The sequence below is a fragment of the Schistocerca serialis genome, chromosome 7 (genome assembly GCF_023864345.2).
Source record: "Schistocerca serialis cubense isolate TAMUIC-IGC-003099 chromosome 7, iqSchSeri2.2, whole genome shotgun sequence".
NCBI lineage: Eukaryota > Metazoa > Arthropoda > Insecta > Orthoptera > Acrididae > Schistocerca > Schistocerca serialis.
The window spans coordinates 593,305,843-593,333,603 of NC_064644.1; the positions used below are offsets into that span (position 1 = coordinate 593,305,843).

At 41.0% G+C, this 27,761-nt stretch overlaps 1 protein-coding gene across 3 annotated transcripts in view; it reads left to right on the plus strand.

Annotated features, from left to right (window-relative positions):
• The window catches only part of LOC126412220 (probable basic-leucine zipper transcription factor Q), a 104,635-nt gene that overhangs the window by 34,149 nt on the left and 42,725 nt on the right, over window positions 1-27,761 (plus strand). The window lies entirely within an intron of this gene.

Here is a 27,761-nt window from a genome sequence, read left to right on the forward strand (position 1 = left end):
CACTGCTCTCAGCTGTGGACGGTAAGACACCTTTTAATTGAATGCCCCTATTTTAATCAGTTACGCTCCCGTCTACAGCTATCGCCTGATCTACCGTCGATTTTAGCAGATGACTCGCGCTCCGCCGACCGCGTTCTCCAGTTTATTAGTGACAGTGAAATGACGTCAGTCATTTGAAGCCTTTTTTGGGGACAATCACCCCCTTTCTGTAGTGGATTTTTAAGCAGTCTTCTATTTTTAGTTTCTCCAATTTTCTGACTTTGTTCCCCTTGCTGCTGGTTTTAAATTTCGGTTTCTTACTGTCTTACGTCACGGGCTGGGCGCTAATGACCATAGAAGTTTTGCGCCCTAAAACCACAAAAAAAAAAAAAAAAAAAAAAAAAAAAAAAAAAAAAAAAATCTGATTAGGCTCAGGTAGCAAGTACATGATATAAACCAGATACTACTATGCAGGTTTTCAAGGAAAAATACAATAGGGCCAAGAAAACTTGAAATTGTTAACCTAAGGAAGCAGATTAACAGCAAAACAATAGAACAGTCTCACAACATAAGCAAAGCATCTTGACAAATACCGAAAAGGTCCCAACAAGATGAACATGGAACCACTCAGCGTAAGACATGATGGTAACATTATAAAAAACCCAGATACTATATGTAATATTTTTAATAACTACTACATTTCTGGTGAACAATCAACCCATATTATAGATTCACAGATAGAGACCCGATGCCATCTCACCCAGTGTACCGAATTTGAATTTGTGGAAGTGAATGAGCAGGAGGTTCGCAGGGCACTGTACATGCTGAAGAAAAAAATTTCATCTGGATGGGATGGCGTATCTAGTGCTATTACTAAAGTGTGCCTAAAAGAAATCTATAAACCTCTTACTCACCTGATTAATTGTAGTATTAGAGAGAACATGTATCCAACGGTTCTAGAAATGAGTGTAGTGAAACCAGTGTATAAAAAGGGAAGTAAGGAAGATGTCTCCAACTATAGACCAATATCATTAATTCCCACTTTTAGTAAGATATTCAAAAGCATTATCCTTTCTCAGCTAAGTGCCTTTTTCACAAAACATAAACTGCTTGTAGATTCGCAACATGGCTTCAGAAAAGTGCTAAGTACAACCACAGCAATTACACAGTTCATCCAGGTAGTTTACTGTCTGTTGGACCAGAAGATGCAGACTGCAGGTATATTTTTGGACGTGACTAGAGCATTTGATACGGTAAACCATTGGGTACTTCTTAAAAATCTAAAATCTTATAGTATTGGGGATCGAGCCATGAATCTTCTAACCATGTACCTGCTGAATCGTAAGCAAAGCACTAAATTGTCAAACAAACTAGATAAAAAAATCATGAACTCCCAGTCCACCAGTGAACCTGTATTACAAGGTGTACCACAGGGCTCAATCCTTGGACCCTTCCTTGCACAACCCATTAACTCCCATATTGTAAGCTATGCATATGACATGCCACTCTTATTCTATGGGAGTGCATGTAATGAGCTAGAATATCTTGCTACTAGTGGTGTAACAGAAGTAACAAAATACTTCAATGATCAGGGACTCAAGGTGAATGTCACCAAATCTCAACTACTGACATTTAAGACAGGCAGTTCTCACCACAGTAATATGAATAGTGTGTGTAATATCTCTGCAACAGAAAATGGTAACTGTAAATTCCTGGGTGTGTATGTAGATGAAAATTTGCGGTGGACGTACCACATTAATTTCGTATGTGGAAAAGTCAGTAGGGCCATATATCTCCTCAGCCAGCTCGCAAAGATAGTTCCTAGCCAAGCACTGAAATTAGTATATTATGGAACACTTTACCCCTTTCTCAATTACAGAATTGAACTATGGGGCTGTGCAGTTAATGTACATTTAAAAAGAATACTACAACTACTACAGAAAAGAGCAATAAGACATATACATGGGATGGGACATAGAGATTCATGTCGTGAAGTGTTTGTGCAGCGCAAATATCTGACAATATGTTCTCTGTACATCTTCAAAATAGTTGTATTTTTTATAAGTCAACCAACAGAAGCTATCAAGTACAGTGATGTACATGATCACAACACTAGAACGAAGTGTAACTATTTCCGTAACAGAACAACGTTAAAAATCACTGATCCAAGGCCATATATCAGTGGTTTGATTTGGTATAACAATCTACCAAACTCTCTAGGAACGTACAAGGGAATTGTTTTTAAAACAAAATTAAAATGTTTTCTAATAGAAAAATGTTTACATTCTTTCAACGAATTTTAAGATAGTGATTGTAACATGAGGCATTAGCATATCAGTTGTAATTTGATAAATGTAAAAAATAGACATAAAAAGCAACAGCTACAGAATATAGTGTATTTTATAGGTGTAAATATAACCATAGTATTAAGTCTGACGTTTGCAAAAGCTATCATTACGATGGCTCCACGCAAAGAAAATGTAAATAAAAATAAATAAATAAATAAAAGATTTCTGGTAGGTCTTGTATCTTTATCTATTTGATCCTCTGCTTTCAGTAGTTCATCTCTCAAGGTAATCATTCATCTTCTACTGTATTCCTTTCCCCCATTCTAGTCAATCGTTGCCTAATACTCACCCTGAAACTCTCAACAACCTCTCACAATACAGTGGAAATGCTGAGTTGGAAGATAGGCACAACAAAAGACTGTCTGCAGTCTCAGGCAACTGTAGCCACTGAGTGTGGCTACAGTTGCCTATCTGTGACTCAGCATCTCCGCTATATAGTGAGTGGCAACTTTCCTTTTCATAATATTGTTACATTCCATCCGTCATTTTCTGTGTTTGGGTTCAACAACCTCTGGTTCTTTTGCCCTCAGGTGCTCAGCATTTGTTTGCTGGGTATGGGCGTGATGACCCCAGGGATCCTGAACTGGGTACTAGTAAGCACTGCAACTCCTGTTTCCGTAAGCTCTGGGCATGCTTCAGAGATCACTTCAGGATATGGCAGTGTATCATTGTGTGCCAGAGGGAATGGGAATCTTGGCTTGGCCACCTGGATCGTGAGGATGGTTAAAAAAAAAAAAAAAGAACTTCAGTCTCAGGGTGTGCTGCGTGCCTATGAGATACATGGCTGTTGGGGTGGGACAGTCATTAGTGGGCAACCTCTGGGGAAAGTGATGCACCTCAGGCAAGTGGGGCTCTATGTGAGGGGACACTTATTTCACCTGCCACTTGTGGGACTGAGACGGAAGCATCGAACTCAAACTCAACTCTCGGCATCATGGCATGCACCAAATTCATATTATTGAGGAAAAAGACCTCGTTTCACAAAGCGCCTAGCATCCAGCGCACGTTAGTCTATCGATTACTCATATGATTTTGAACGCATCCCTATTGGTTTCTGAACATTTTTTTTATCAAATTCTAAGTTGATTTCTGAGTGAATCGTAAATTGATTTTTGAATGCGTGCGTAGTGTACGTGATGTCTCTGCCAGGGGAATCCCTGTCGCATCTAGAAAAATACTTTCCTGCAGACAAAAGGGGACGGGTCTATACGAGTTGAGCGAATAAAGCCGAAAGGCTGAATGACAATCGCTGTAAACTGTTCCTGGTTGACTGGGTTTGCAAATCATCAGCATTGTTATAATTACTAGCGAATTCCATCGATTCAGGCTACCAGAGTGGAAATAAACGACTAACAGGAATAACAGGCAACTAAGATTACGTGTTGTCTTCTCCGTGTATCCAAGAAAATGAAATTTTGACAGAAAATTTTTGGCCAGACCGATACACTACAGTCCCCGGCTAGCAGCCGCTAAAGTTCTATTCTGGGAGTAGCGCGGAAAAAGCGTTGCACGAGCTCTTAATAATGCATAACCGGAGAACAAATGCGGGATAACTAAACCGGTGATTGTGGCAGAGTTAGTAAAGTTAACCAGAGAAAAATTTTGACACTGGCAGGAATAGTTACAGAATTAGTGATGACAAGATTGTTTGTTAGAACGAGGAAGGAGAACAAACGGAGACTGTCACAAATTACGAAAGTATATGACGATTCCAAATTTGTATAAAAATTACATACTATTATTTTTCGATCTCATGCTTCTGAATGAAATATGAAATTATTTCCTAACATAAAACTTTTTGCTTGTAGTAGGCCTAATGGGCTTTTGATATTGGTGCTTCCTGAATTATATTCTGTCGTGTTATAAAAATGACCATTTGTGCCAAAACAGTCTCGTGTATTTGGTGTGTGTAACAACTGCTGCAATATTAGGCAGGCCTATTTCGTTTTATCTAGCAGGCAGTGACAAAATACACGTAATCAGATCGAGAAACCACACCAGTCTTGGGTACTACTTGTATTAACAGGTTTTCTGATATTAGACAACGACATTTCGTTTTTTCATTTAGCAAAATGTTGACGAACTTTGATGACGTAATAGATTCTTTCCCAGAAAAGGAAAGTACGCCATATAAAGCTGCGGCAAGATTAGAGATGGAAAAAAAGCTAGGACTTAAGGATTGAAGAAATGTGTACTGTCTTGCTTGTCTCTTGTCTTTACTCATTTTATGTATCCTATATATAATTTTATGTCACACAGAACAGCAAGTTATTAGCTAATAGGCAGTTAAGACTGCAAATTTTCTGAAGAGTTCTTGTTCTGCCGGTCACAAATAATCCCACCCAGTATTTGAATTCCACAGAGCGAAATACAGTGACGTGCCGTAGAAGAATGCTGTATGAAGAGGCGTGACATTGCACTTCGACACGCTTAAGACCAAATAACGTGTCTTACGTTGCCTCGATCATATACGTTTTATGTATCAGACACTTCAGAAAGACGTGCGCTACAATATTCCTACCTCAAACGCTCGAGGGATGGGGAGCGCCACTATCTAATATTGGCCCGGTTAGGAAATATCGTAGATCCGAACCTGGTGCACAGAGCAGTCTGAGTTCTAGTGGGGAGGTGGTAGTCTCTACGTGACCTGTGTTTACGTTAAGTGATTTTGGTGTTTCCTCTTCGTTTATTGCTCCCACGTCAAACGAAAACAAAACGGTTTTCTGTAGTCGGGAGCTATCAAGTGAATTAAAATACATACTCATAATTACGGAAGGCTAAAATAAGTTATTAGTTTCAGATTTTGTTTTGTTTCCACCTTTCTGACAGTCAAGCGTTAATCGCCGTGCAGAACAATGAAGTTATCTTTGTTGGTTTGTTAAAGAAATTTGATTTTAATTAATTTTTTCTGCTGAGGCAGTCAATTTATTTGAAACGAAGTGTTTAATTCTACACTATTGCCTAGTTTCAACTGTTCGCTACATTTCAAGTGCACGTTTTCATCGTCTAGCAAGTATGGCATTATGCCATAATAAAGAACCAATTATGAGATAATACAGTACTGGTACATCTGAATCTGGACATACGAATGTGCAGTTTAAGCCGAATTATGCATTTTAGTAGGGTTCACAAAATTCCCATGCTCTTGGAGTATCCTCTAACGCAGGGCTTCCCACCCTTTTCAGCTGGCGAACCCCTTCTTCAGTCGAAAATCCATGGCGGACCCCTAGTCAGTCAAGAGCACAGTAACTTTAAATTTCAGAGCGAAACCCATGGGAACTGAAAACTTCTTAATGCAAGTGCCATGTTCCCAGTGACCCCCCCCCCCCCCTCCCCTGATGTATCAATAGTCTTTGGTTTAGAGATGAATGAAAACAACGTGAAATTAACGATCCAATTTCAATTCCCACTTTATCCAGATACTTACTAGTGGATTTACTCCCTTTGTTCAACACACTATAGCCTGATTAAAATTACTTGGTAATTGAAATTTCACACGATGGAGCTGTCTTCCTCCAAGTGCAATCAACGTCACATCCAAACTGTTTGCTGTTGACAAGCTGCCGCTTATGGTCTGTTCACTTCCATTATTTGGCTACTGTTGTGTAAGGAGCATGCATATATTTCGTAACAGTGGTGTGTGTGTGTGTGTGTGTGTGTGTGTGTGTGTGTGTGTGTGTGTGTGTGTGTGTGGTTTTTCATGAAATCCGAAGAAAAATGTTCAAATGTATGTAAAGTCTTCCTTTGGTCGTCCTTCCTCCTCATTCGTTTCAACTGGAAACTTCCCTTGTTGTGAAGGCGATAGAGAAACTGCACCCTGCTTCAATGATCCTGACTTCATCCACCGATCCATCTTAGGAGTAATAAACTGATCGAAAATCGACTTATGAAATATGTAGTGCACTGACAAAGCAAGATTAACATTTAATTATGCCTGGGGCCGCATACATGCCAGCGAGCACTGTGGCTGGTCGACAAAGCTCGCTCCGCGTATGCGTAAAAGGTTTCAGCGCATCTAGCGTCGTGAGCCGGTGCACAAACGACCCCCGTATAGTTGCAAAACAGTCGATCAGAGAAGCTGCATCCTCCGGCACTAAACTGTATATGCGTTCTCACTTAGGAACCGCAAAGGCTGCTTGGGGATACGACCTGAAGTAAAAGTACACACGTTTATCACACGAATAAAAGTAGTTATGAATTTGATTTCCACATTTTTATTCAATAATTTTACTCATCATTTTACACGATTTGGTGAAAGGTGGCCGCGGACCCCCCTAGAAAGAGCCGGCAGACCCCTAAGTGGTCCGCGGACCACAGGTTGGGAAGGCCTGCTCTAACGTCTTGTTTCTTTTATGACATAATGTAAGATCTTTTAATGTTTTACACGTCTGTACGTAGGAGCTTCCTGCGTCATCGTAGCTGCGCAAGCACGGCGACGCTTGTCATCTGGCGTAACTGCTGAAACGAATGTAACGTCACGGGAAAATATTCCGAATGGTTGTTTGAAAAGCGTTACTTTCAAGTAAAGTAAATTTCCTTTTACACAAGATGAACTCTGTGCGCCAATGTCCTATGAATTTCTTAAAACAGAGCGTTTGACTCTCATTCAAAATTCAAATCTTTGAGAACGACCGTTTCGAATATTTTCGAGCCCAGAAGGTCAGACATTTATGTCGTTTTTAAAAAACTTACTGGCACATTTCTGTGATGTAACTTGAAGTGAAACACGCGCACAAAAGATCAACATTACGTGTGAAAGCCTAGCTTCTCTTGCAGCTTAATAACCTTAGAGGCCAATATTATAGAGTACGTGAAAGCTTTTCTTTTCTTTTAGCAACACTATGTATATTAATTTAAACCATTACCTTTCCCGATTTGTTTGTTCGCGCTGCTTAACAGAGATGTTGCTATTGGCTGACTACATCACATGTCCTATGCTCTGAATATCGGCTGGTGAGATCGCTTGACATGAGCTACGACCGGCTTACAAAAGCGCATTGCAATCTCGATTTCAATTCTACAGAAAGTAACATGCGGTGTTTGGTGGAATTTGAATTTATACTTTCGTAATACGAAATATGCAGTGTAATGTTGCTGCACATCAGACATCTTTCCAAAACGTGTTTTTCGCCCTGAGTTTAGTTTTCTAAAGTGCCAGGAAATTCTACGCCGGTGTAAGACCACAACCACTGAAAGGATTGATAAGTTTTACAGTTCCGAGGAGAAGTATACTGTTGCTTAACAAGGAAAAAGTGTATTTTCATCCGGGAGAAAGTGTATTTTTAACAGGGAAATCCGGAAATTTTTTTTTCGTCATCCACATATACACCCTGGTCAGGAAATAAAAGAAGTCAAGCAGATCCCGTATGCAGAAGTCAAAAAAGAAAATAAGGTGACAAAACCCCCTGCCTTTGCCACTTCGTATGCTTCCACAGTTCAGAAGCCTGTTCCAAAGATTATGCCTTGTTACTAACAATGTACAATGTACCACCAACACCTACAGCTACAGAAGTAGTGTTGAGAAGGCACCCCAAAAGCCCCCTTTGCCTACTGTCCTCGAAGGGAAAGAAAGCAAAGGAGGTCACAACGTATGCGTCAAAAGCTGTCCCAGGCACCATTGGACATCATTCTGGTACGTCTGACTGATGAGGATATCACGGATTTCGATGCCTTGCCACAAGATTTAAGCAGTCCCTCCTCTCCCCCTTGATGTACAAGTGTGTCACCACCCAAGTGCAAGGGCAGAGGTAAATGAAAACCACACTGCTGAAATGGCTCCCATATTCCAGTGGCATATGAATAGATATGGGACTCATCTGCAGGAAATGAGACTCCTTGTACAGGGGTACAGGGCTGACTGTTTTGCCTCTGTCTCCAAGAGACTAATTTTAAACAGACTGATGTGCCTGTTCTTGGAGTCTATCACTTCTATAGAAAAAACGATCATACTGGTGACAGGATGAAAGATGGGGTAGCAAATTCATCAAAGACACATTCCACTCCTCACCTGTGCCCTTAACCACAACATTACAAGCAATCCCTGCTCGGATAGTGGTGCATATTGCTGTCACGGTGTGCTTTGTGTACTACGGACTCATGAGATAATTGACAGTGAGGTCCTCACACATCTTCTTGGTAATCTAACCCATCCCTCTCTCCTTTTGGGGACTTTAGTTCACACAGTGCGCCATGGGGTTCTAACACCACTTCCCCAATGGCTCGGATCATTGAGTATCTAACGTGGATTACAGACATCATGTTGATGAACGTGGGTCAAGCTACACAACTCACCACTGCTATGGGTTCATCTAATGCCGTAGACCTCTCCTTCTGCTTGCCAGTCCTTGCACGTAGTGCTGAATAGGGAGTGGACGACCTTTACAGTAGTAGCTATACCCTATCTGAACCGTATCTGCCTGATGAAGCATATCCCAAAAGGAAGCCACTGAGATAGTTGTTCAAAATGCTAACAGGATGTTTTGCAGGCAGTTGGCTGATTTTGAGGAGTGTGACAGTGTGGGACTGGGAGTATCACATTGCATCCACTTTTGATAGCTTTTTCAGAAATATTTGAAAAGGTTGTTTTGAAGTGCCTGTAGTAAGACACATTTTTGGCATAAATTAAAGAACATAATGTAGAAATCTCTTCAAGGAAATGGGTATTCTAACCACTGTTTCTGAGTGTAATTATTCCTTAATGAAATTGGTTGTAAGTATTATGTCTCTGTTTCTAACCAATAGCTCAACACATAGTATCAGTACTAGGAATACGGACAATCTACTCAAAAACCTAAAATAACTTACCTTGGTTCAAAAAGAGATTCAATAGTCAGAAACATGTATTTTCAATAAAGTAAAAATGTCTGTTGGATTTCAGTTTTGACAGCACTTGGTCACAGTAATCAAGATTAGGTTTTTTGAGTATGATAAATTTATGAAAAGTGCATAACTGTGTTTCATTCTGACAGTGTATTAATTCTGTAAATATTTGCAGTTCGAGTTTACATTAACGAATTCACATATTTTGACAATCTCCTGAAATATGATCATGGAAGTGAGTAATATATTCAAATGTTTTACGTTTCTTATTTTATATTTTCTGAGGGTGAGAATCATCTCATTTTTGGATCTGTGGAACAAAAACTGAATCTAATCTAATCCTGCTGATGAGTCCATCCTGAAGTCAATGGGAACACCTAGGAGGCAGAATGTCCCTTGGTGGAGTCATGAGTGTTGGTCTGCTGTCAGAGACAAGAGGCAGCTGTGTATAGAATTAATTGGTGCTCTACAGATGCGAATCTTGCAATCTTTGAAATGGCATGGGCAAAAGTGAGGAAAATAATTTGAGAAAATAAACAGAGGCCTTTGCAAAAGTTCCTGAGCTCCATCAGTTGGTCCACATATGCAGATAAATTATGGGAAACCATCAGGAGCATCTGAAGGCAGAACTCACGACTACCAGTAGTACAGTGGCTCAATCACATAAGACCATTACAGCCAATTCTAGCCATCTGTTGTCATCAGGAGGCACAGGAGAGGGTCGGTTTTTATTTTTGTTCCACCAACACTGAGGAATATAACCAGTCTTTCACTCTGTGGGTGTTGGTTCTTCATTGTCAGTAGCTTGTGATATTACACCCAATCATGACCTGATAATGTTCAGCATGTTGAGACAGTTGGATCCGTGGTTGAAGGATATCCTTCTCCAGCTTTTTAATTAAATTTGAGTGACAGGAGATTTTCCCAACTTGTGGAAAGCATCTATTTTAATCACGATTTTAAAACAAAGGAAGGATTGGACCAACCCCGTTAGTTATCGCAGAATTAGTCTAACAAGCAGCATAGGAAAGACAAGGGAGTATATGGTCAACTGGTGCCTAGAGTGGGTTCTTCAAACCAAGCCCCTACTTAGTCGGTCCCAGTGCAGGTTCAGGAGATATCACTCCCCAGTAAATAACCTGACCCTGCCCAAAGCAGCAATTCATAAAACTTGCTTCTGTAAGCAACACCTTATTGATGTCTTCTTTGATTTGAGAAAGGCCTGCAATACTATCTGGAGGCATAACATTTTATTGTAGCTCTATAAGTGAGGACTCCATGGGCCTCTACCCACTATGACACATTCTTTCAGCTTGGACAGGTATTTCAGATAAAAGATTAACTTGCTGTTTAGCACTCTCACCCACAACTCTTCAAAATCTGAAACCTATGATGTCTCCAGATCTGTTCTGCACATACAACCTTTTTTCATTATTCCTAAACCAGATGTCACCGATGATTAAATTATGATCTGTGCAAAGCTCTACCGGTCGGCTTCCTCTTCCATTCGTTTCTGCCAGACTGTATTCACCTACTATTTTTCCTTCTCTTCCTTTTCCTTGCTGCGATTTTTATCTTAATTTTATTGTAACTTTATGTGAATGTAATAACACACATACATAGACTCAAAGGAAAAATAAGCGCTATACACGCTTGATATGTTGCTATGTCAACCTACCTTACAGATATATTTTATTTTTATATAAACTCTTAGATGTTAAGCACTGTTCTTTTTTTTAAAGCACACACAGTAAACATTGTATTTTACTTGCTCCGCACCTTTCAACATCCCCCCTTAAAATACAGTGTTTGTTTTTACTGACTCTAAATCACAAGCTTCACAAATTTAGGTATCACACAGTTATGGTAATTGTTTCATAATAGCATTTCTAAATTTCTCAAACTCTGATCTTTGTAGAGCTTTGGTCAGTATGTCTCCTAATTGTTCTTCCGTATTACAATATTTTATCTCGAACAAACCTTCTCTGTATTGTTTGCTAACATAGTGAAATTTTACATCTATATGTTTGCCTCGTCTAACCAACTGTGCTTATTTGATCATTTGGATAGCACTTTGATTGTCTACATGAAGAATGATTTTCACTTTTCTTCTGGTAAACTCTTGTATTAGGGTATTGATGTGTTTTATTTCTTTGGTGCATTCTGCTGCTGAAATGTATCCTGCTTCAGTTGATGAAGTAGCTGTCACACTTTGCTTCTTGGAACACCAACTAATGGGATCACTGTTATAAAGAACTATGTATGCACTTGTACTTTTTCTGTCGCTTAAATCTTGTGCATAATCGCCATCACAATAAACATTTAGATGAATACTGTCATCTTCTTCACTTTCTTTTTTCTTATAGAAAAGACCATAATTCTTGGAACCTTGTAGATATCTAAGTGCTCTTTTTACATTTTTGTAATCTTTTTTCTTGGGGTCTTCTGTGAAGCTGCTCCCATTTTTTAATGTAAATCCAACATCTGATCTGGATTTACATGACGAATAAAGAAGGCTTCCTATGGCTTCATGATATGCAAATTCAGTGTGTTTGTTTTCTTGATTTTCTTCATTTGTCTTTCCCTGTGGAACTAATGGAGTCTTCATGGCCTTACAGTCAGTCATATTGAATTTTTCTAGTACTTTCTTTGCACACTGTTCTTGGTGTAAAAATATTCCATCCTCTGTCTTCATTATTTGTATCCCTAAGTACATATGGTGAGCAGAAGATTGAATCTAACAACAGATACCCCATTCATTAAGGGAGCAATATTTTACAATTCTCTGCCAAACAGCCTGAAACAGCTTTCTGTTAGAATTTTTAAAAATGAGTTAAAAATGGGTTATATTGAAGTGCCCATACAAAATGGTGCTGACATGATTTGACCTCAGGGATGCTATGTTAAATATACTTAAATGATCTTTTACTTAATAGCATGTAATCTATAGATATGGTGTATCAATAATCTAAATGTAATTACTGTAACATTGCCCATGCATGTTAAATGCATGTTTTGAGCTGTAAGATAAATAAATAAATAAACACATCTGGATTTTGTACCACAACCATTTCAAATTTCTTCAGTATATTTTCAATTTTCTCCAAGTCTTTTCCTATTATGATTCCATCATCAACATGTATAGCCATGTAAATTTCTTCAGTTGCATCTTTAAATATGCACTGATCTGATTTCAACTAAATTAGTCCTTCTGATTTTCGGAAATCTGTCAAAGTTTTATTCCATCTGGATGGGGTTTGTTCAAATTCATACAGAGCTTTCTTCAAAACACAGATTTTTCCAGCTTCTTTGTATTTTTCAGGTATCTTCATACAAATTTCTTCACCCAGTTTCCCATAGAGTAAAGCTGTTTTGACATCAAACACTCTTATATGGAAATTTCTCTGCTGGCAGTGCAAACAACAGTCTCAATGAACATATATCTACTGTTGTTATTGTTGTGGTCTTCAGTCCTGAGACTGGTTTGATGCAGCTCTCCATGCTGCTCTATCCTGTGCAAGCTTCTTCATCTTCCAGTACCTACTGCAACCTACATCCTTCTGAATCTGCTTAGTGTATTCATCTCTTGGTCTCCCTCTACGATTTTTACCCTCCACGCTGCCCTCCAATACTAAACTGGTGATCCCTTGATGCCTCAGGACATGTCCTACGAACTGATCCCTTCTTCTAGTCAAGTTGTGCCACAAGCTCCTCTTCTCCCCAATCCTATCCAATACCTCCACATTAGTTATGTGATCTATATGTGATCTACCCACCTAATCTTCAGCATTCTTCTGTAGCACCATATTTCGAAAGCTTCTATTCTCGTCTTGTCCAAACTATTTACCGTCCATGTTTCACTTCCATCCATGGATACACTCCATACAAATACTTTTAGAAACGACTTCCTGACACTTAAACCTATACTTGATGTTAACAAATTTCTCTTCTTCAGAAATGCTTTCCTTGCCTTTGCCAGTCTAAATTTTATATCCTCTCTACTTCGACCATCATCAGTTATTTTACTCCCCAAATAGCAAAACTCCTTTACTACTTTAAGTGTCTCATTTCCTAATCTAATTCCCTCAGCATCACCCGACTTAATTCGACTACATTCCATTATCCTTGTTTTGCTTTTGTTGAGGTTCGTCTTATATCTGCCTTTCAAGATACTGTCCATTCCGTTCAACTGCTCTTGCAAGTCCTTTGCTGTCTCTGACAGAATTACAATGTCATCGGCGAACCTCAAAGTTTTTATTTCTTCTCCATGGATTTTAATACCTGTCCGAATTTTTCTTTTGTTTCCTTCACTGCTTGCTCAATATGAAGATTGAATAACATCGGGGAGAGGCTACAACCCTGTCTCACTCCCTTCCCAACCACTGCTTCCCTTTCATGCCCCTTGACTCTTATAACTGCCATCTGGTTTCTGTACAAATTGTAAATAGCTTTTCGCTCCCCGTATTTTACACCTGCCACCTTCAGAATTTGAAAGAGAGTATTCCAGTCAACATTGTCAAAAGCTTTCTCTAAGTCTACAAATGCTAGGAACGTAGGTTTGCCTTTCCTTAATCTGGCTTCTAAGATAAGTCGTAGGGTCAGTATTGCCTCACGTGTTCCAACATTTCTACGGAATCCAAACTGATCTTCGCCGAGGTCGGCTTCTACCAGTTTTTCCATTCGCCTGTAAAGAATTCGTGTTAGTATTTTGCAGCCGTGACTTATTAAACTGATAGTTCGGTAATTTTCACATCTGTCAACACCTGCTTTCTTTGGGATTGGAATTATTATATTCTTCTTGAAGTCTGAGGGTATTTCGCCTGTCTCATACAACTAGCTCACTAGATGGTAGAGTTTTGTCAGGACTGGCTCTCCCAAGGCTGTCAGTAGTTCTAATGGAATGTTGTCTACTCCCGGAGCTTTGTTGCGACTCAGGTCTTTCAGTGCTCTGTCAAACTCTTCACGCAGTATCGTATCTCCCATTTCGTCTTCATCTACATCCTCTTCCATTTCCATAATATTGTCCTCAAGTACATCACCCTTTTATAGACACTCTATATACTCCTTCCACCTTTCTGCTTTTCCTTCTTTGCTTAGAACTGGGTTTCCATCTGAGCTCTTGATATTCATACAAGGGGTTCTCTTTTCTCCAAAGGTCTCTTTAATTTTCCTGTAGGCAGTATCTATCTTAACCCTAGTGAGATAAGCCTCTACATCCATACATTTGTCCTCTAGCCATCCATGCTTAGCCATTTTGCACTACCTGTCGATCTCATTTTTGAGACGTTTGTATTCCTTTTGCCTGCTTCATTTACTGCATTTTTATATTTTCTCCTTTCATCAATTAAATTCAATATTTCTTCTGTTACCCAAGGATTTCTACCAGCCCTCGTCTCTTTACCTACTTGATCGTCTGCTGCCTTCACCACTTCATCCCCCAAAGCTACCCATTCTTCTTCTACTGTATTTCTTTCCCCCATTCTTGCCAGTTGTTCCCTTATGCCCTCCCTGAAACACTGTACAACCTCTGGTTTTTTCAGTTTATCCAGGTCCCATCTCCTTAAATTCCCACCTTTTTGCAGTTCCTTCAGTTTTAATCTACAGTTCATAACCAATAGATTGTGGTCAGAGATCACGTCTGCACCTGGAAATGTCTTTCAATTTAAAACCTGGTTCTTAAATCTCTGTCTTACCATTATATAATCTATCTGAAACCTGTCAGTATCTCCAGGCTTCTTCCATGTATACAATCTTCTTTTATGATTCTTGAACCAAGTGTTAACTATGATTAATTTATACTCTGTGCAAAATTCCACCAAGCGGCTTCCTCTTTCGTTTCCTACCCCCCATCCATATTCACCTACTATGTTTCCTTCTTTCCCTTTTCCTACTGACGAATTCCAGTCCCCCATGACTATTAAATTTTCATCTCCCTTCACTATCTGAATAATTTCTTTTATTTCCTCATACATTTCTTCAATTTCTTCGTCATCTGCAGAGCTATCTTTGCCACAATAATGCGTTCACTATGCTGTTTGTAGTAGCTTACCCGCATTTAACCCTGTAGTCACCTGACCAGAAGTCTTGTTCCTCCTGCCACCGAACTTCACTAATTCCCACTATATCTAACTTTAACCTATCCATTCATCATCATCATCATTTAAGACTGATTATGCCTTTCAGCATTCAGTCTGGAGCATAGTTCCCCTTATAAAATTCCTCCATGATCCCCTATTCAGTGCTAACATTGGTGCCTCTTCTGATGTTAAACCTATTACTTCAAAATCATTCTTAACTGAATCCAGGTACCTTCTCCTCGGTCTGCCCCGACTCCTCCTACCCTCTACTGCTGAATCCATGAGTTCTTGGGTAACCTTGCTTCTCCCATGTGTGTATCATGACCCCACCATCTAAGCCTGTTCGCCCTGACTGCTACATCTATACAGTTCATTCCCAGTTTTTCTTTGATTTCCTCATTGTGGACACCCTCCTGCCATTGTTCCCATCTACTAGTACCTACAATCATCCTAGCTACTTTCATATCCGTAACCTCAACCTTGTTGATAAGGTAACCTGAATCCACCCGGCTTTCGCTCCCGTACAACAAAGTTGGTCGAAAGATTGAACGGTGCACAGATAACTTAGTCTTGGTACTGACTTCCTTCTTGTAGAAGAGAGTAGATCGTAGCTGAGTGCTCACTGCATTAGCTTTGCTTCACCTCGCTTCCAGTTCTTTCACTAGGTTGCCATCCTGTGAGATTATGCATCATAAGTACTTGAAACCGTCCACCTGTTCTAACTTTGTTCCTCCTATTAGACACTCAATCCGTTTATATTTCTTTCCCACTGACATTACTTTCATTTTGGAGATGCTAATCTTCATACCATAGTCCTTACATTTCTGATCTAGCTCTGAAATATTACTTTGCAAACTTTCAATCGAATCTGCCATCACAACTAAGTCATCCGCATATGCAAGACTGCTTATTTTGTGTTCACATATCTTAATCTCACCCAGCCAGTCTATTGTTTTCAACATATGATCCATAAATAATATGAACAACAGTGGAGACAGGTTGCAGCCTTGTCTTACCCCTGAAACTACTCTGAACCATGAACTCAATTTACCATCAACTCTAACTGCTGCCTGACTATCCATGTAAAGACCTTTAATTGCTTTCAAAAGTTTGCCTCCTATTCCATAATCTTGTAGAACAGACAATAACTTCCTCCTAGGAACCCGGTCATATGCCTTTTCTAGATCTATAAAGCATAGATACAATTCCCTGTTCCACTCATAACACTTCTCCATTATTTGCCGTAAGCTAAAGATCTGGTCCTGACAACCTCTAAGAGGCCTAAACCCACACTGATTTTCATCCAATTGGTCCTCAACTAATACTCGCACTTTCCTTTCAACAATACCTGAGAAGATTTTACCCACAACGCTGATTAAAGAGATACCTCTATAGTTGTTACCATCTTTTCTGTTTCCATGTTTAAAGATTGGTGTGATTACTGCTTTTGTCCAGTCTGATGGAACCTGTCCCGACTCCCAGGCCATTTCAATTATCCTGTGTAGCCATTTAAGACCTGACATTCCACTGTATTTGATGAGTTCTGACTTAATTTCATCCACCCCAGCCGCTTTATTGCACTGCAATCTATTGACCATTTTTTCCACTTCCTCAAATGTGATCCTATTTCCATCATCATTCCTATCCCATTCTACCTCGAAATCTGAAACATTACTGATCGCATTTTCACCTACATTGAGCAACTCTTCAAAATATTCCCTCCATCTGCCCAAGGCATCCACAGGATTCACCAGCAGTTTTCCTGACCTTTCCAAAATACTTGTCATTTCCTTCTTACCTCCCTTTCGAAGACTGCTAATTACACTCCAGAATGGTTTTCCAGCAGCTTGACCCATAGTCTCCAACCTGTTTCCAAAGCCTTCCCACGATTTCTTCTTGGATGCTGCAATTATCTGTTTGGCTTTGTTTCTTTCTTCAACATAATTTTCTCTGTCTACCTGGGTTTTGGTTTGTAGCCATTTTTGATACGCTTTCTTTTTCCTTTTACAGGCTGCCTTGACTGTATCATTCAACCAAGCTGTTTGCTTCATCCTACTTTTACACACTACTGTTCCAAGACATTCTTTAGCCACTTCTAGTACTGTGTCCCTGTACCTTGTCCATTCCTTTTCCAATGACTGTAATTGACTACATTCAACTAACTGGTACCTTTCTGAGATCGCTGTTATGTACTTGTGCCTATCCATTTTCCTTTTTAAATTTTCTAACCTACCTGCCTGGTTAAGGGATCTGACATTCCACGCTCCCATCCGTAGAACGCCGGTTTTCTTTCTTCTGATAACGACATCCTCTTGTGTAGTCCCCACCCGGAGATCCGAATGAGGGACTATTTTACATCCGGAATGTTTTACCCAAGAGGACGCCATCATCATTTAATCATACAGTAAAGGTGCATGCCCTCGGGAAAAATTACGGCCGTAGTTTCCCCTTGCTTTCAGCTGTTCGCAGTACCAGCACAGCAAGGCTGTTTTGGTTAGTGTTACAAGGCCAGATCAGTCAATCATCCAGACTGTTGCCCCTGCAACTACTGAAAAAGCTGCTGCCCCTCTTCAGGAACCACACGTTTGTCTGGCCTCTCAACAGATACCCCTCTGTTGGGGTTGCACCTACGGCACGGCTGTCTGTATCACTGAGGCACGCAAGCCTCCCCACCAACGGCAAGGTCCATGGTTCATGGGGGGGGGGGGATATATGTACTACTGAGCTGAATAATTCCTTGAAATCTATATCCTTTTCTTGTTGACAACCTTTGATAACTAGTCTGGCCTTATATTGTCCATCATCTTTGACTTTAAAGATCCATTTGCTTGTTAAGATTTCTTTCCCATTTGCTTCCTCTGGACTAACCAACTTCCATGTTTCATTCTGTTGAAGATATCTCTTTTCTTCTTCAATTGCTTTTAACCAATTTTCTTTGTCTGGACCACTCATACATTCTTCATAGGTAAGTAAAGCTGTTTCATAATCATCATATTTTACAGGTTTTTTTCAAACTAGTTCTTTTCCTAAGGTTGTAGTTTCTTGTGTCTTCATTGCATGTTATTACTTCTTGATTTTCTTCTCCTTGATTTTCATGGTCTTCTATTTCATTTTCTTGATTGCTAGTAGCATTTGGTAGTTCACCATTAACAAGATTTTTCTGTAGAGTTTCTTTTGTCACTTTCTGCTCAAATTCAGCATCTCTCGACACAACAATATTTCTTCTTTCTGCATCAAACAGTCTGTAGCCATTTGGTGCATAACCAACAAACATGTATGCATTACTTCTTACATCTTGTTTCTTCAAATAGACTTAATTTTTGGCAAAAACTCTTGATCAAAAAATTTGAAGTCTTGACAGATCTGGTCTTTTCCCAAACCACTTCTCTGCAGGTGTGGCACTTTGATAGTTGGGCTTCTATTGATTAAGTATGTAGCTGTGAGCACTGCCTCTCCTCATAGCTCTTTCTTTAGTTTGCTATCGAATATCATAACTCTTGCCTTGTTAATTATTGCCAGATTTAGTCTCTCTGCTTTCCCATTGAACTGAGGGCTATAAGGAATACTATAGTCTAGCACAATTCCTTTTCCTTCACACCAGTTCTTAAACTCACGGCTGGTGTATTCACCACCTTTATCACATCTTATTTTTGACACTTTTGTATTGAACTTATTTTCACTTTCTAACACATATTTTCTTGTGAATCTTTCAGCTTCTGACTTATATCTTAACAAGTAGGTTACACAGAAATGAGTGAAATCATCTAACATTGTCATGTAGTACCTATATCCATTAAATGTTGGGGGTTCTATCTCTCCACAAATATCAGTATGTATGATTTCAAGAGGTATTGTTGCTCTTTCTCTCACAGTAGAAAATGGTTTTCTTGTTAATTTAGCTCTCACACAAGCTTCGCACAATTGTTCTGCTGAGCATAAACTATTAGGAACTCCTTCACACATTCTCTTGATTTTTGAAGTACAGCTTATGCCTGGATGACCTATTGTCTTATGCCATTCTTGTTTTTCTTCTTGTGTCAGTAGTGATTGCATTCCTGATTTAATGTTCACTTTATACAACCCATTTCTTGCTTTTTGTCCTTCCAAAACAGGTATTTCACCTTTATAGATTTGAACAGCATGTTTAATAAATACATCTGTACAATCTTTTTCAGTGATTGCATTTACAGACATTAGATTTCTGCTCAGTTTAGGAACATACATGACATCTTTTGGAACAGTTATCCCCTACAAAGTTTCCTGTTGCAACTATTTTCATTGATCCACATTGTTTGGCAACTTTTACGATACTATCATACTGTCTCACATTTGTTAACTTGTCCACTTCACTACACAAATGTCCTGTACATGCACTATAAACAACCATGATCATGTCTTCTTTCTCATTGTCGTCTTGTGAAATCTTTCCTTTGTTAAATTCATATGCAATATGTGCAGTGTCTTCCATCTTCTTTTGTTCATCAGTGTCTTGTTTCTTGTTTTCTTGAGTGACTAGATCTTCTTCTATGTCTTCAAAAGTGCAAAAGATATTCTTTTGCTGTCTTTTTTCTTAAAATAACAATCTTCTTTGTGGTTAGTCTTTTGCAATGAGGACAGGGCTTGAAAGATCTCAGTTTTGGTTTTTGAATTTTATTTTTATTTTTAAAGTAACACTCTTCTTCTTTTTGGTTATTCCTCTTGCATATAGAACAGTGTTCTTTCTTCTTAGGCTTCTTGCATTCTCTTGCAAAATGCCCACGACCACCACAATTTTTACAAATTATATCTTTTATTTTATTTTTGTTATACCCAACATCAAAGGCAATACTCTCTTCTTGATTATTGTTTTTCAATCATTCCTCTTCTCTTATAAGCCTTGCAATTAGATTTTCCATAGTCTTCTCACCACTGGGTGACAAATCCCATGCTGGAGAAAAGTGTTTGTATTCTTCTGGCAAAATAGACAATATCTTACGATCATAATATCTGTCATCTTTTCTGACTGGAGACAATTCAGTTAAAATACTATATTCTGTAGCACACTTGTATTACTAGCTATGTGTCTGGTTTTATCGTACTTGAAACTATAAAATTCTTAAAGCAACTGCTGAGTTCTTTGAGACGCATCTCTTTTATAAATTGCTTTAAGTTTGTCGGGTTCAGCTAAACTGGTGGCTGTCCGACCTTTGATTAACGTGATTCAGAAGAATGAAGACCTTCAGTTGAGCAACAATAACTTTATTGTGAGCGCGTATCTGACGACGCGCGGCATGCATGGACAGATCGGAGCTATAAAATTTGCTTCCGGCCTATACAGAGGATCCTTAATCCTCGGAAACTTCCGTAGTTAGGAGAGGAAACAGTACTCGTCCACACAAGTCAGGAGGCACGGAACTACTCACTAAATCAAAAAACAAGGAATAATAACAATAAACAGAACGTATATAAAAGCTAGAAAACAAAGCGCCTCTAGAGGCTGAGCGCGGAACTACACTGACGTCGTGTACAGTAATTACGACCGCACAGCACTGCACTGACACATGCGCACAGCACACAAACACACACACACACACCGGCGAGCTTGAATTAGCGCACGGGAGCGTCGCTACATCAGCCCCCCGGGCGGAATCGGAGCGTCGGCGTCGAGATACCGCGTCGGAAAGTGCACCCGACGTCCTGAACGGGTCGTCCTCGGAGGAGGAGGAGGAACAACGTCAGGGGGCGGATGTTGTGCTGCGTTGGGCGGCGGATGTTGAAGAGCCGGCGCCGGAGATGTGGCGTCAGTGTCTGGAACAGCGGTAGGTGGACGCCTACGACGAGGTGCCGCTAGTGGGGTGTCAGGAAAAACATACGCAGGTTTAACCCGATTCAACGCGACAGTCGTGGTTTTGCCGTTCACTAGGATATCCATGGTGTGGGCACTGCGTCGTAGCACTTCATATGGACCAGAATAAGGAGCTTGTAGAGGCGGTGTAACGCCCTCAGTGCGGAGCATGACGTGACGACATTGTTCCAGGTCCTGGTGCATGAAAGTGGGCGGCTTGCCATGACGTGTGGCGTTCGGAGGGCGAATCTTTGATACATGGTCCCTCAATCGTCGCAAGAAATCCGGCTGGCCAGTAGCAACTGTCTCTGTGGCATCAGCATCTACAAAGTCACCAGGAAGGCGCAGTGTTTCTCCATAAACCAGTTCTGCCGCTGACGACCCCAGGTCTGGTTTGAAAGTTGTCCGTAAGCCTAACAAGACCACTGGTAGTGCGGTTGTCCAGGTTTCTTCGTGGCACATCAGCGCGGCCTTCAAACAACGGTGCCAGCGTTCGATCATTCCGTTCCTTGCTGGGTGATAACTTGTGGTCTTATGGTGGGTGTAACCACAAAACTTGGCCAGCTGTGAGAACAGGTCTGATTCAAATTGCCGTCCGCGGTCAGTGGTAATATGTAGTGGGCATCCAAATCTTGCCAACCAAGTCATTGCAAAAGCGGAAGCTAATGTGTCTGCTGTGATATTATCCACCGGCACTGCCTCCGGCCAACGTGTAAAACGGTCGATCATTGTAAACAGATATCTTTGCCCGTTCGAAGGTGGAAGTGGTCCGACTACATCTAAATGAACGTGGGCAAAGCGGGCGGTGGTATCCGGAAAATCGCCGATCGGTGCGTGTACATGGCGGTTAATCTTGCAGCATTGGCACTGAAGACAAGATTGGACCCACTCGCGGCAGTCTTTTTGCATGCCTGGCCACACGAAACGTTGCGATACTAGGCGGAATGTCGGGCGTACCCCGGGATGGCACCATCCATGTACTATATCAAAGGCTTGTCTTCTAAAAGCCGGCGTCAGAAAGGGACGAGGTCGGCCGCGAGAAACGTCGCAGTATAGCTGTGTATCTTCCCCCGGAACATCATCGAGTTTCAGTTGCAATGCGGAAGCCGTGTCTTTAACATAGGCAAGGAGTTCTTCGTCGTCTCTCTGTGCCTGTGCCAGTGCAGGAAAGTCTATGGTACTGGAAACACTGCTGATCCGTGAAAGGCAATCCGCAACAATGTTGTCGATCCCAGAAATATGTCTAATGTCGGTAGTAAACTGGGCCACGAACTCAAGGTGATGAAATTGACGGGGAGAGCAGTTGACACTATTCCGACGGAAGGCGAACGTGAGTGGCTTGTGGTCTGTATATATCGTGAAAGTTCGCGCTTCCACTTGGGGGCGAAAATATTTCACTGCCTGGTATACTGCCAGGAGCTCACGGTCATATGTGCTCCATTTTCTCTGTGCAGGCGAAAGCTTGTGGGAATAATAAGCCAGTGGCTGCCATGCATTGTCGGACCATTGTTGTAACGTGGCACCGATCGCCGTCTGGCTCGCATCTACGACTATTGCTAATGGCGCGTCGAGCCGTGGGTGTGCGAGAAGCACCGCGTTGGCCATGCTCCTCTTTGTTGCCTCGAACGCAGAACACATGTCCTCTGTCCACTGTATCAGAGACTTGCTATTTACTTTAGGGCCTGATAATGCCGCCGTCAAAGGTTCCTTCAGCTCCGTAGCGTGAGGAAGGTATCGTCGATAAAAATTGAGCGTAAACCGAAAGTCATAAATTTGCTTTCAAATAAACCGAAAGGCGTTATTATTGCAGTCTTTGGAATGTCGTCATTGGCCACTGGAATCTGTGTATACGCTTTAGCGCAGTCCAGAACTGTGAACACCGTGGCACCATGTAAAGCGTGATTATAACCCCTCAGTAACGGAACGGGATATCTGTCCGGCACTGTTCGCGCGTTAAGCGCACGGTAGTCACCGCACGGGCGCCAAGCTGCACCCTTCTTCGGAACAAGATGTAATGCGGAGGACCACGGGCTCTTAGATGGCCGCATTATGCCCTCGCGAATCATGGCGTCAAATTCTACCTTCGCTATCTTCAATCAGTCCGGAGCGAGACGCCTAGGTCGGCATGCTACTGGGGGACCATCAGTCGTTTGAATGTGATGCACCGTGTCATGTGGTATGAACCTGGGAGCGCCGGGCGGCCTGGTCAAGTTCGGATAGTTAAGCAGTAATTCAGTGTACTCACCCTCCGTAGCATGGACCAACTTGGCACTGTGCGCTGCGGTGTTGCGACGGAAACCCGTGACTGCTAAGCCAGTGACGCTGTCTGCCAAGCGAGCGTTCGCGACGTCCGGCAGCAGGTGGTAGTGCGCGAGGAGATCAGCCCCAACGATCGCCTCCGTGACGTCAGCCACTGTAAAATTCCACTCGTACGCGCGACGTAGGCCGAGATTAAGCTCCATCCTCTGTGTGCCATATGTTGCGATGGAAGAATTGTTGGCAGCCGTCAGACGGAAGGCAGTTGGCGGCCGGCAACAATGTATGGCTGTTCGTGGTATGTCAATTAAAAACTTAACGCCGGAACTCCTGTCGGTAACGAACAGGCGCTTGGAGGATAACTGGCAGTTGGTTGCGCCTATTGTCGACTGCCGGTGGCATTTGGGTGCGAGCATGGTGATGTGCACTTCCTTGCCTGATCGCCGAATCGTCGGTGGTACCAGCACAACGGTACCTCGCCTTGCGGAGTGGTAGTACCGCCGGAAGATCTGCATCTCGAACGCCGCCGTCTGTATCGGCTTCTTCTATTATTGTCGTCGTCACGTGCCAGCAGCGCACTGACCTGGGCGCACAAACGCTCAACCTTGGCAGCGAGAGAATCATGGTCGGCTCGTGCTACAGACGCGGTACTGTTTGCACTGTTGTCCAACTGCGCTGACTGGAGCCGGTGTGATCGCGTCCTGAATCCGGTCTGCTAGCTGCGCCACGTCATCCAGCGGCATGTCCGTTTGTGAGGCGATTATGGCTTTTATTTGCGGCGTTGACCTACTGCTCCACAGCGTTCTGAGCAGACTGTCTGGCACAGTAACGGTGTCAACTTTGCTGCGTAGATGTCGCAGGTATTGAGAAGGCTTCCTGTCGCCAATTTCTTCCTGTGTCAGAACCTGATGTATCCGGTCCTCTTGCGACGCGGCCACCCGTCGAATCAACTCTGATTTTAGCCTGGTATAAGCTCCAGCCTCGGGCGGTGCTGTGATCATGTCCTGCACCTCGGCTGCATAACTTTGGTCGAGTTGGCTCACAATCAGCGCAAATTTAGTTGCTTCGACCGTTATTCCAGCGCAGCTAAAACTTGCCTCTGCCTGCGCGAACCGGAGTACCAGGTTGTCGGGCCAGAACGGCAGCAAACGGACTGCAATCCTGGAGACGGCCTGCTGTTCGGTCATTATGTACTCGTTACTTACGTAGCTCACGGCTGCTTCTTCTTAATCACGTCGGTCTCTGCTTGAATCACGTCCGGCTCTGCTTGAATCACGTCGGGGTCACCACTTGTCGAGTTCAGCTAAACTGGTGGCTGTCCGACCTTTGCTTAAGGTGATTCAGAAGAATGAAGACCTTCAGTTGAACAACAATAACTTTATTGCGAGCGCGTATCTGACGACGCGCGGCATGCATGGACAGATCGGAGCTATAAAATTTGCTTCCGGCCTATACAGAGGATCCTTAATCCACGGAAACTTCCGTAGTTAGGAGAGGAAACAGTACTCGTCCACACAAGTCAGGAGGCACGAAACTACTCACTAACTCAAAAAACAAGGAATAATAACAATAAACAGAACGTATATAAAAGCTAGAAAACAAAGCGCCTCTAGAGGCTGAGCGCGGAACTACACTGACGTCGTGTACAGTAATTACGACCGCACAGCACTGCACTGACAAACGCGCACAGCACACACACACACACACACACACACACACACACACACACACACCGGCGAGCTTGAATTAGCGCGCGGGAGCGTCGCTACAAGTTTATCATACATTGCCTTGGAAGTTTCAGAACACAGTATCAATTGTTCTCATTATAAAATGTTTTGCCTTGCTACCCATTTTCTGCCATTTTTCTGTTTTTCTAAAGTTTTGTAATTTTACAGTATTACAGTTCCATCCACAATATCACACAGGTCTTGCGTTTTAAATAATATTCTAATTTCGACATCCCACAAATGGAATGTACTACTATTTTTAAGCACTTGTATATCACAAAATTCTTTGTTTTCTTGAAACATCTTTAACTGCTTTTCTTCCTTATTCATGCCTTCCAGTTTTTAGCTTTTCTATTTTCTTATTGCTCTGGGCCCATAACGTGCTGTGATTTTTATCTTAATTTTATTGTAACTTTATGTGAATGTAATAACACACATACATAGACACAAAAAAAAGAAAAAAAAACTATACACACTTGATATGTTGCTAAGTCAACCTGCATTACAGATATATTTTATTTTTATATAAACTCTTAGATGTTAAGCACTATTCTATTCTCTTTTTAAAAGCACACACAGTAAACATTGTATTTCACTTGCTCCGCACCTTACAGCATTCTTACTGTTGAATGTAAGTCCACCGTCAAATATAAATTTTCATCTCCCTTAACAATCTGTATAATTTCTTTTATCTCATTGTACATTTCTTCAGTCTCTTCATCTGCGAAGCTAGTTGGTGTATAAAATTGTGCTGCTTGGTGGGTGTGGACTTCTTGTCTGTCTTGGCTACAATGATGCGATCACTGCTCTTCATAGTAAGTTACCCACATTCCTGTTTTCTTATTTATTATTAAACCTACTTCTCCATTACCCCTATTTGGTTTTGTCTTTGTAACCCTGTACCAGAAGTCCTGTTCCTCCTGCAGTCAAACTTCACTAATTCCAACTATTTATAACATCACCCTATCCATTTCCCTTTTGAAATATTCTAATCCACCTGCACGATTAAGGGAACTAACATTCCACACTCCTACCTGTAGAATGCCAGTTTTGTTTCTCCTGATGACTACATTGTCCTGAGTAGTCCCCACCCGGAAATCTGAATGGGGGACTATTTTACCTCCAGAATTTTTTACTGAAGAGGTAACCATCATCGTTTAACCATACAGTAGAGCTGCATGTCCTTGGAAAAAATTGTGGCTGTAGTTTGCCCTTGCTTTCAGCCATTCACAGACCAGCAAAGCAAACCCATTTTGATTTATGTTATGATCCCAGATCAGTCAATCATCTAGGCTGTTGCCCATGCAACTACTGAAAATGTTGCTGCTGCTCTTCGGAAACCACACATTTGTCTGTTTTTGGTGCAATTGTATGACATTTCTATTTCTTATATATATTGTCCGAGAGCTATTTCCTCGGAGTTGGTGACACTAAATTCATCAACAATCTGCAGCTTCCTTAATACTGGTGCAGCCCAGATACTAATAACTTGTTCGTATTTACTAAAAACACCACCACCAGTAATGTGAATACTTTAAGTTCGCACTCCTATCTCATTGACCTAGTATGTAATCAGCTTTATTGAGCCATTGTAGACACTGACTGTTGATGCCACAACCAAAAATCAGAAAATGATTCCCCACGTAATGCTTTACTATCACCTATTGGTGTTTATTTACCAACTTCTATGCAAGGTTGTGAATTACACTTCTTTCACTAATGAAAACTTGAAAATCCTTGTGAAAGTTGTCCTTCTTTGTTAGTTGTACCTTTGTTATGAGTGTTCCTCCTGTTTTCAAAGTGTGATTGACTGCTGATAACGTATTTAATTAGGAAGTAGCTATGTTATGAAACTGATCTCTCATTAATGAATTGGATGAAGAGCTAATGCTAGAAATTTTAAGGACAAACATCAAATTTTATTCTTTGTAGAGTAACTACTTCATGCCTTGTATGAGAATCCTACCAGGAAGTTACTTCATTGGATGCTAATGAATGTACAGAAAGTTTGGAACTAATGTTTTGGTTCTGTTTGGCTATCTAACTTAATCTTAAAATATTCCTATGTTCTCTAAATCTTGTCTTATCACATTAATACAGTTCTGCCACCATTATACAGAATACTATGAGCTGTTAGCAACCAAGTATTTGGATGATGTGGTAGCTTTCATACGCACTTTAACATGTTAAATTCTAACTAGATACTACAGTTAAAAATTGCATAAACAATAACAAACATCAGTTAATATAAAAAAGACACCAACATTGCAGTAGGTATATTGAAAGAGTGGGTTTGGGTTTCTTTGTTGCTTGGTACTCTTTAATCTGAAATTATCAAGCATTAAATAAAATAAGAACTCACCAGTGATGGTACAGAAATTCGAAGCACATTTAAGTAAGGGGATGAGAATGGGTTGTTATGCCCTTTGCTTAGTACTGTAGTACATACAGTGATTAATTTCTGGCCTCCTACATTTTTGTTAAAATAATTTTTTATTTGTTCTAATTTATTTTTCAATGCAGGCTTAAGACTTACCATAAGGATATGTAATCTGGAATTTTTGGTAAAAATAGCATGAAAAATTAGCAGCCTGTTCCAGCAGCTGTCATCTTCAAAGTGTGTTGAAAAATCTAGTTACAGTAATAATATTATTAGTGACTTACCAATCTGAAAATTTTATGCATTTATTCAAAGGCTATTGGTCTTGAGAAGATCAATTCAATAATGAAT